Source organism: Otolemur garnettii, unplaced genomic scaffold (genome assembly GCF_000181295.1).
Source record: "Otolemur garnettii isolate 467f Iridium unplaced genomic scaffold, OtoGar3 scaffold00023, whole genome shotgun sequence".
In the NCBI taxonomy this organism is placed as follows: Eukaryota; Metazoa; Chordata; class Mammalia; order Primates; family Galagidae; genus Otolemur; species Otolemur garnettii.
Genome location: NW_003852418.1, coordinates 9,394,308 through 9,404,334, shown reverse-complemented (window position 1 = coordinate 9,404,334; position 10,027 = coordinate 9,394,308). Strand labels below are relative to the sequence as shown.

At 44.9% G+C, this 10,027-nt stretch overlaps 1 protein-coding gene across 6 annotated transcripts in view; it reads right to left on the bottom strand.

Annotated features, from left to right (window-relative positions):
- NCOA3 (nuclear receptor coactivator 3) overlaps positions 1-6,855 on the bottom strand; it is a 114,011-nt gene extending 107,156 nt beyond the window's left edge. For all 6 annotated transcript variants that reach the window (XM_023511923.1, XM_023511925.1, XM_023511924.1 and 3 more), the window contains exon 1: positions 6,688-6,855. The gene's annotated coding sequence lies outside the window, so the exon portion shown is untranslated. The remainder of the gene's footprint in view (positions 1-6,687) is intronic.
- Positions 6,856-10,027: the final 3,172 nt, after the last annotated feature.

Here is a 10,027-nt window from a genome sequence, read left to right as displayed (position 1 = left end):
TTGGATGGCACCTGTGGCTCAGTGGGTGGGTCGCCAGCCCCATATACCAAGGGTGGCGGGTTCAGGCCCGCCTGGCCAAACTGCAACAAAGAAATGCCCAGGTGTTGTGGCAGGCACCTGTAGTCCCAGCTGCTTGGGAGACTGGGGCAAGAGAATTGCTTGGGCCCAGGAGTTGGAGGTTGCTGTGAGCTATGATGCTACAACACTCTACTGAGGGCCACAATGTGAGACTTTGTCTCTACAAAAAGAAATTTAAAAAAAAGTTAACAAAAAAGAAAAAAAATCGGGTGGCACCCGTGGCTCAAAGGAGTAGGGCGCCAGCCCCATGCAGGAGGTAGTGGGTTCAAACCCAGCCCTGGCCAAAAACTACAAAAAAAGAACAAAAAGAAAAGAAAAAAATCAGACACAGAAATTTCTGACCAAAAAATATGAAAAAGCCAAACAAAAGGCTCTGTGTCTGTAGCTCAAGCGGCTAAGGCACCAGCCACATACATCAGAGCCGACAGATTCGAATCGAATCCAGCCTGGACCTGCCAAACAATAATGATAACTACAACCAAAAACTAGCCATTGTGGTGGACACCTGTAGTCCCAGCTACTTGGGAGGCTGAGGCAAGAGAATCACTCCAGGAGTTGGAGGTTGCTGTGAGCCTGTGATGTAACAGCACTCTACTGAGCTTGAAGCTCTGTCTCAAAAGAAAGAAAGAAAAGGAAAAAAAGCCAAACAAAAAAATACTCATCCATCTGCTCTTACACTATCCTTTTGAATAGGTAAAACCTGTTTGCCAGTTACATAGACTCCTTTCCTTTGGCTCTAGGTCACAAAGTTTACTACACAGTAAACTGTATTATTACTGCCCCTACTGTAAACTAACCTAGGCCAGCAGTTCCTACCAAAAACTGAGTAGCCCCTTACAAAGTTGGGTACTAACAATATATAGTCTAAGAAGATTATCCAGTTTATGAATAAATCAGCCTTCTAAACACCCCAAGTCTTCTTTTCTACTCCTGCTGTGTATCTTCTGGCCATTTTCCTGTCCATTTAGCAGCTCTCCACCAGAAGGTAGGAAAAGGAAATTCAATTCAAGTCAATTCCATCATTTGGTAGGGGGCTGAAAATAAGGTTAGGCTGGGGATAAATTTCGTCCTTAACCCAAAATATCTCCCAGAAATCCTATCAAAAAAAAAAATGAACCAAATGAATTTACCCAGTAAAAATAGTAACAAGCTGATAGAATAAGCCTCATTACAACAGTACCCCTCCTCCATCTTAACTCTGAAATGTTTATTTTGTAATCCCCTCCCCCACCCTAAAAAGCACTCAGAAGATGACAGAAAATGCCTACATTTTACTGCAGCATTCAATTCCAAAGCTATCCCTGAGAATCTAAACTTTCAGTCACCTTTTCTTCTAATCTGTTGTGGTATGAGAAAAAGAAGAAACAGCTAAAATATAAATTCAATACTAATTTTCTGCTCCCAGAGCTTCAAAAATACATAAAAGAGCCAGGGGTTGTGGTGGGTGCCTGTAGTCCCAGCTACTCTGAAGGCTGAGGCAAGAGAATCACTTAAACCCAAGAGTTGGAGGTTGGAGGTTACTGTGATGCCACAGCACTTTACCAAGGGCAATAAGGTGAGACTCTGTCTCTAAAATAAATAAATAAAAGAAATAGTTACAGTTCAAACTAAACTGCTACAGTAACTCTTCAATCATGAGCACCTCTTGTTTTTCTTGTCCTATGTAATATTAACAGAGTAACAACTGCATTAAATTGTGGCTTATTTGCTGTGTATACAAATAGCCATAGAAGGCTATATACTCATTCTAAAATTGCAACAAATTAAAAGTTTTCGGAAGAACTCTACATCCTCCAACCAAAGTTTGAAAATATTATGCAAAAATGAACCCTAAAGCTATTTAACAACCAATTAGGAATAGAACAATAGTAGGGTAGTACTATTTTTAATCTTACCCTATTATCCAAACAAAAAAAAAATTTTTTTGAGCAGTCTTTTTTTTTCTTTTTCTTTAAGACAGAGTCTCACTCTGCCGCCCTGGGTACAGTGCCATGGCATAGCTTACAGCAACCTCAAACTCTTCAGCTCAACCAATCCTCTTGCCTCAGCCTCCCACTTAGCTGGGACTATAGGCATCTGTCACTATGCCTGGCTACTTTTAGAAACTGAGTCTCACTCTTGCCCAGGCTGGTCATGAACTCCAGAACTCAAGCAATCCACCTGCCTGGGCCTCTCAGAGTGCTAAGATCACAGGTGTGAGCCACCTTGCCCAGCCACCCAGCCTTAAATTAGACTTTAAAAGACTTCTCAATAACAAACAAGTTAAAAGAAATCATCTTAGGATTATACCACTAATCCACAAGACTAAATTCAAAAAAGACACAAACACAATTTTTTATCTTTAATGCAATGTTCCTGACATAGCAAGCAAGTTTGTTTCAAGAGACATTATTAATAAGCAAACAATTTAAGGAATACTTGTTATTTACGTATCTTCTAGATAAATAAATATCTAGAACTCACAAGAATATTTGCTCCTTATTAGAGTCTAACTTATTTGCTTGGTGGCAGGAGAGCTGCTTTTTAGAAATATTTTTTTATTTTTTTCTTAGCAGGCAGTGGCTGGGTTTGAACCCACCACCAAGTGCATGGGGCGAGCACTCTAATCATTGAGCTACGGGTGCCAGGCCTAGAAATAATTTTTATATAGGAGAGAAAATGCACACTATAATCACTTTCAAGATATGGTGAATATTTAATATAATCTCTAATCACCTAGCTCTATTTTTTTTTTTTTTTTTTTTTTTTGAGACAGAGTTTCAAGTTGTCACCCTGGGTTGAGTACCACGGTGTTGTGGCGTCACAGCTCATAGCAATCTCCAACTCTTGGACTCAAGCAATCCTCTTGCCCTAGTTTTTTCTACTTTTGGTAGAGACCAGGTCTCACTTTTGCTCAGGCTGGTCTCTTAACTCCTGAGCTCAAGCAATCCACCTGCCTTGGCTTCCCAGAGGGCTAGGATTACTGGCAGGAGCCACCACACCTGGCCTCTAATTTTTAAATGAATTGTTAGTATTAGCAAATTTTAAAAACAACCATTCAGGCTCAGTGCCCCTAGTTCAGTGGTTAGGGTGCCAGCCACACGCACTGGGGCTAATGGGTTCGAACCCAGCCCAAGTCTGCTAAACAAACAGCTGTTAGGGTGCCTGTATTCCCAACTACTCAGGAGACTGAGGCAAAACAATCACTTGAGCCCAAGCGTCTGAGGTTGCTGTGAGCTGTGATGCTATGGCACCCTACCAAGGGTGACATACTGAGACTCTGTCTCAAAAAAATAAATTAAAAAAAACAATTCTAAAACACAGAAATCTTGGCTTGGTGCCTGTGGCTCAAGTGGCTAAGGCGCCAGCCACATACACCTAAGGTGGCGGGTTCGAATCTCCAGCCCGGGCCCGCCAAACAACAATGATGGCTGCAACCAAAAAATGGCCGGGCATTGTGGCGGGTGCCTGTGGTCCCAGCTACTTGGGAGGCTGAGGCAGGAGACTCGCTTGAGCCCAGGAGTTGGAGGTTGCTGTGAGCGTGATGCCATAGCACTCTACTCAGGGGGATAGCTTGAGGCTCCGTCTCAAAAAAAAAAAAAAAAAAACATAGAAATCTTGTTCATTATGCTTAAGTTGTTTTGCATTTTCAAAGCCTGTGTAATTAAATATTTTATATTATACCCTCATATTAATTTGAAAAAAAAAATACTCAAAAAGAATAAGCTGGGCCCAATGACTCATGCCTGTACTTGGGAGGCTGAGGCAGGTGGACTGCCTGAGCTCAAAGACCAGCCTGAGCCAGAGCAAGACCCCCTCTCAAAAAAATAGCCAGACCTTGTAGCAAGTGCCTGTAGTCCCAGCTCTTGGGAGGCTGAGGAAAGAGACTCATTTGAGTCCAAGAGTATGAAGCTGTTGTGAGCTATGATGCCAGAGCACGCTGGCAAGGGCGACAAAGTGAGACGCTGTCACAAAAATAAATAAATAAAATGGGACATTAAAAAAATCATTTTATGGGAACCTTTGAGCAGATGCTCAATTTAAAAAAAAAAAAAAAAGGAAACATTCCCTATAACTACTCTACGTTAATCCACAATCTCCACCTCTAAAACATACTCCTATATGCCAAAGCTGGTAGATGCATCTTTTATTTAATGCTGATTGGACGATTAAGTCATTTCTACCAATACATAAAATACCCCTATAATTTAGGATCACAGGCAATTTATGTGAATGCAGAACCTGAAGCGACCTCCAGTGACAAGAGCTATAGTGTTCAATATCATTTTACATATTACAGGCAGGGGCTTCACTTTACATACGAACAATGAACCCTGGAACTCTGGCAGGGTTCTTTATGCTAAAGTCCTACAGACTGATATTTCTTCAAGGATGTTAATGCAACACAGGCAGTAAGTTCAGAAGAGCATTTCCAACAGCTAGCAACATTTTTTAAAGACTATTAAAGAAAACAAAAACAGTCGCCTGTGGCTCAGTGAGTAGGGTGCTGGCCCTATATACCAACGGTGGCAGGTTCAAAGCCGGCCCCGGCCAAACTGCAACAAAAAAATAGCCAGGCGTTGTGGCAGGCACCTGTAGTCCCAGTTATTTAGGAGGCTGAGGCAAGAGAATCACCTAAGCCCAAGAGCTAGAGGTTGCTGTGAGCTGTGACGCCACAGCACTCTACCGAGGGTGACAAAATGAGACTCTATCTCTTAAAAAAAAAAAAAAAAAAAGTCTTCTCACCACATTTTCCCTTTTTTGGCTCTTCATTTTATCTCCCTGCTTTTGGTATCCAGTAGGAGTGGTTTCAGATGATGATCTTAAAATAATTATTCCAAACACCAAGGATACTATAAAAACTAGTAAACAGTCATTGCCACCAAGGAGAAGGAACTGCAGGGATTGGAGTGGAAGAGAGATAACTTTTCAGTATTTGTGTACCTTTCCTGTTGAGCATCATGGAATAGGACCTATGAATAATTTAAATTTTTTTCAAGAACTGTTCACATGCTCAGCGCCTGTGGCTCAAGTGGCTAAGGCGCCAGCCACATACACCTATGGTGGTAGGTTCAAATCCAGCCCGGGCCACCAAAACAACAATGACAGCTGCAACCAAAAAATAGCCAGGCCTTGTGGTGGACACCTGTGGTCCCAGCTACTTAGGAGGCTGAGACAGGAGACTCGCTTGAGCCCAGGAGTTGGAGGTTGCTGTGAGCTGTGATGTTATAGCACTCTACCCAGGGGGGATAGCTTGAGGCCACTGTCTCAAAAAAAAGAACTGTTCACAAACTTACAGGTTTCCATTCACATTTTAATTAATGCAACATTCGCTGAAGATCTGCGAATGTTTTTTAACCTTCTAAACCTGCAACAAATACTGATGTTTTCTTGCAGCCACAGATCAGTTAGATGAATTCGAGTCCAGGCATTTAAATAAAGGAGATGCAGCAATCTTAATACTACTACCACTCTCACTCATCTCTTTCAACTGCATTTAAAACCACTGCAGCAAGACAGCTGATACTCGCCTTCCTCTTTCTTTACCATACAAGCTTTTAATAACAAAAACAGGTTCGCTTTGAAGTGCTGCTCAAAAACTGCAAAAAGGAAGTCTTCACATTTGGGTGTAAAATAAAACTTTCAACTTCGAAAAAAATCTCATACCTTCCGTGCCATTCATTTGGGAATCCCGAACTCCCACCGCTAGTGAGATCTCGAGATGATGTTCCTTCCCTCTCACAACTGCTTTTTGGGTTAACTTAGCCACCCTAGATGCCCTCAAACTGCCTAGGAAACAACTAAGTCTCCCAACGACTCATGGACAGTTTTTTTTTTTTTCTTTTAAGGAATGCCCAAGGGGTGGCGGGGAGAAGCTTATTTTTAATTACAAATTGAATTTGTAATTAAGAAAATTAGAGCTGGGGCAGACAAAAATGAAACAAAAAAATAGTAATAATAAAGACGGCCAAACCCCAAATTTAATTCGCCAACTTCCCACTTGCTGTTTCCCAGCCTTCACGCAGAGGTGGTAAAATGCCTTTTTTACTGAGAAAACTGCTAAAAACCTACCCGAGCCCAAAATAAAAATTCCGCAGATAATCTCCGTTAAATTTTTTTTTTAAATGCCCAAGTACAGGAAGAACCACAGCAACAAAATCCAACCTAATTCCGAGTACAGCCTGAAGGCTGGGGTGGGAGTCCGCGCGGCTTCCCCCTAAAGCTTCCGAAGAACTGCAAACGAGCCGGGGCAGTGGGAGGAGGACCCGGGGAGCCTTCAAAACCAGCCCCGAGGGGAAGGGGAGGCAGAGGAATATAAAACTTTAGGGACAGGAGGGGAAATGGGCCCCTGCGGTGCCCCCCAAACTCCTCGAGTGACCCCCCCCGCGCCGAGACCTTCTTGGCCTCGACTCCTCTACTCCGGCTGCGGTCCGCCCCTCGCCTGCAAGGAAGCGGCGCGGCCCCGACACCCCGAAACTCCCTCGGCGCCCCCTCATCCCGGCGCGCCCCTCAGCGCCTCGGCTGAGTAGAAGCCGCCGGCTCGCGGCAGCGGGGGAAACTCGCCCTCTTCCCTCCGCCTCGCACTTCACCCCCTTGTCGGCCGCCGCCTCCTCCTTTATCCTCACTCACCGCCCGCCGCCATTTTCCTCTCAGCTCAGCTTTAAATCGGAAACTCGCCGCTCAGCCCGCAGCCACCGCTGCTGCCGCCGCCACCAACTCAGCCGCGGCCGCCGCGGTCGCTGTAGAAAAGCTGAGGCGGCAGCGGCTAGAGCCGCGGCGCGGGGGCCGCTGGGATATGTAGTCCCGCGGCCACGCCCAGCACTACCGGTCCCAGGGGGCCTTGCGCGCCCGGCCCACGGATCCTGCGCCCCCGCCCGGGCTTCCGAAGGGCGTGGCCACCTGGGCCTCTCAGGCCCCTTTGGGTGCCCCAGTTCTGAGAGCTGCCGCGGGGTCGGAAACAGGATGCGGTCCTCGCTCTGCCCTTAACTATTTTCACATTTGCCTTCGTCCAGTAACACCGAACATTTGTGGAGAGTTTATTGTATGCCAAGCGGGGGTCCTCAAAACAAGCAGCTCTTAGGGACCGTGTTTATGCTCATTTTTCGGATGAGCAAACTGAGGCACAAGGTCAGAAGCCACGACGCTGTAGATGCTAAAGTCACTGGGTGGAGGGTTGTCCAGCAACGGTATATTCAGTCCCGAGGTATCTAACCACAGAATATCTACTTTTTCTATTTTGGGGCGTCCCCGGGTGGGCACGAACACGGGGAGTATTTACGACTTACAACAGAGAATAGTTGCTTTCCTATGGGGAGATGTGGCGAACACCACCACCTTACCAGAGTATTCGGACCATCAGAAATGATGTATCAAACTGTCATTGTGTGTCTCCTGATATGATGCAATGGGGAAATCATAATGCTCCTTCTGTCATACTTTTGCCAAAAGAAAAAACAAAAAGCTAACCTAAATCGTGAAAAACTAATCAGACAAAACCAGATATTCAACAAAACAACTACCCTGGACTCTTAAAAATACCATAGCATGGGCTCGGCGCCCGTAACTTAGTGGTCAGTGTGCCGGCCACATATACCGAGACTGGTGGGGTTCAAACCTGGCCTGGGCCAGCTAAACAACAATGACAACTACAATAATAATAATAATAATAATAGGCGTGCGTTGTGAAGGGAGCCTGTAGTCCCAGCTACTTGCAAGGCTGAGGGAGGAGAATCGCTTGAGCCCAGGAGTTGGAGGTTGCTGTGAGCTGTGTCGCCAGAGCACTCTACGAGGGCAATATAGTGAGACTCTGTCTCAAAAATAAGTAAATAAATAAAAATATCATAGCATGAAAAAGGTGAAAACCAAATGCACAGGTGAGAATTGTATCCAGGAAAATTTTTTATGTAAAAAGAATTTTGAAGGGAGAGCAGAGAGTGAGAGGAAGGAGGGGGTGAGGGAAAGAAACCCCAGAGAGAGGGAAGGAAGGAGGGGGGTGGGGTCTCGGTGTGTGTCAAACCTTTTGGAGGCAAGACACAATTCTAAGAGGGACTTTCCTTAACAAATGCAATCAGTGTAACCTGGGTTTTTTTGTCCCCTCAATGAATCCCCAACAATAAAAAAAGAATTGGGGGGAGAATTTTAATGTGGACTGTATATTAGATACTAATATTGAGTCAGTATTAAATGTGTTGAGGTTTAATAACATAAAATAATCTGACCACTTACTAGTTCCACTGTCATAACCATCATTCCCCACTAAAACTATATATTACAGTCACTTTCTCACTGTTCTCCCTGCTTCTACCTTTTCCCCCAGGGTCTATTCTCAACACAGCAGCTGGAGGGATCCTGGTAAGAAACCAAGTAAGTTTATGTCTGCAGAATCCTTGAAGGAACCTGCAGAGCCCCACACAACCTATCTCTTGCCCCTCCTTTCTTCTCCAAGCTCATCACCAGCTTCCCTGGGACTCCCTTACATAGTCCAGTTACATGAGACTCTTCGGTTCCCTCCAACGTGCTTATTTAGCACACTCTGGTCTCAGAGACCTTGCACTTGGGATTTGCTCTGCCTAGAACACCTTTTTCCCAGAAAAACCAAGTAGTTCAGTCCTTCATCTCCCCATGGTCATTGTCCAAGTGCCACTTCTTCAGTGAGGCTTTCTTTAATTGCTCTATATTTTAAGTTCCTGTCTGCTCTGATCTCAGCTTCCCCTTCCTCTCTTCCTTGCTTCATTCCTCTTCAAAGCAGTTTTTTTTTATTTGTTTGTTTTTTTAGAGACACAGTCTCACTTTATTCTCCTCAGTAGAGTGATGTGGCATCACAGCTCACAGTAACCTCCAACTCCTGGGCTTAGGCGATTCTCTTGCCTCAGCCTCCAGAGTAGCTGGAACCACAGGCACCTGCCACAATGCCTGACTATTTTTTTGTTGCAGTTTGGCCAAGGCCGGGTTCGAACCCACCACTCTCGGTATATGGGGCCAGCACTCCACCCACTGAGCCACAGGTGCCACCCTCAAAGCAGTTTTATCATTGGAAACTCCTTATATTACTTATTATCTCCTTTCCTCCCATGAATGAAAGCTCCATGAAGGTGGGGTCTTGTCTCTTTTGTTCCCTCAGGCATCCTCAGCACCCACTACTCAGCACATAGTGTGTGTCAGTCCGTATATGCTGCATGGATGAATTCACTCCTTCACCAGAGAGAAAATATTCAGATCCACATGGCTTTTCACCTGAGCAACTGAACTTGTCTCCCAGGACCTCTCCTTGCTTCTCCCATTGGCCCTCCACCAGCTACAGTCCACAAAGTAGACAGAAGGAGCCTTGAAAAACCATACATTAAATCACGTCACTTTCGGCTGGGCGCCTGTGGCTCAGGTGGCTAAGGCACCAGCCACATACACCTAAGGTGGCAGGTTCAAATCCAGCCCAGACCTGCCAAAACAACAATGACGGCTGCAACCAAAAAAATAGTCAGGCGCTGTGGTGGGTGCCTGTGGTCCCAGCTACTTGGGAGGCTGAGGCAGGAGACTCGCTTGAGCCCAGGAGTTGAAGGTTGCTGTGAGCTGTGATGCCATAGCACTCTACCCAGGGGGACAGCTTGAAGCTCTGTCTCAAAAAAATAAATAAATAAATCATGTCACTTTCAACCTGAATACAGTGATATCCCATTGCTTCCAGTGACGTCCCATTGCATTGAATAAAGGTGAGAGCCGAATTGATTTGATCTCACTTTCCTTCTATGATTTCAAGAAATATATCTCTCCCTATTTCTCACCCCATATAAGACACAAACTTTCACGAAATTGCCAAGCATATTCCTGCCTCAAGAACTTTGCACTCACTGTTCTCTTTGTCTGGAATTTTCTTTTCTCCTGGCTTATTACCTACTGTTATTCAAGTCTCTGTTGCAATGTCTCTTCCTCAGATAGAACTTATAAAACACGGCTTGGCGACTGTGGCTCAAAC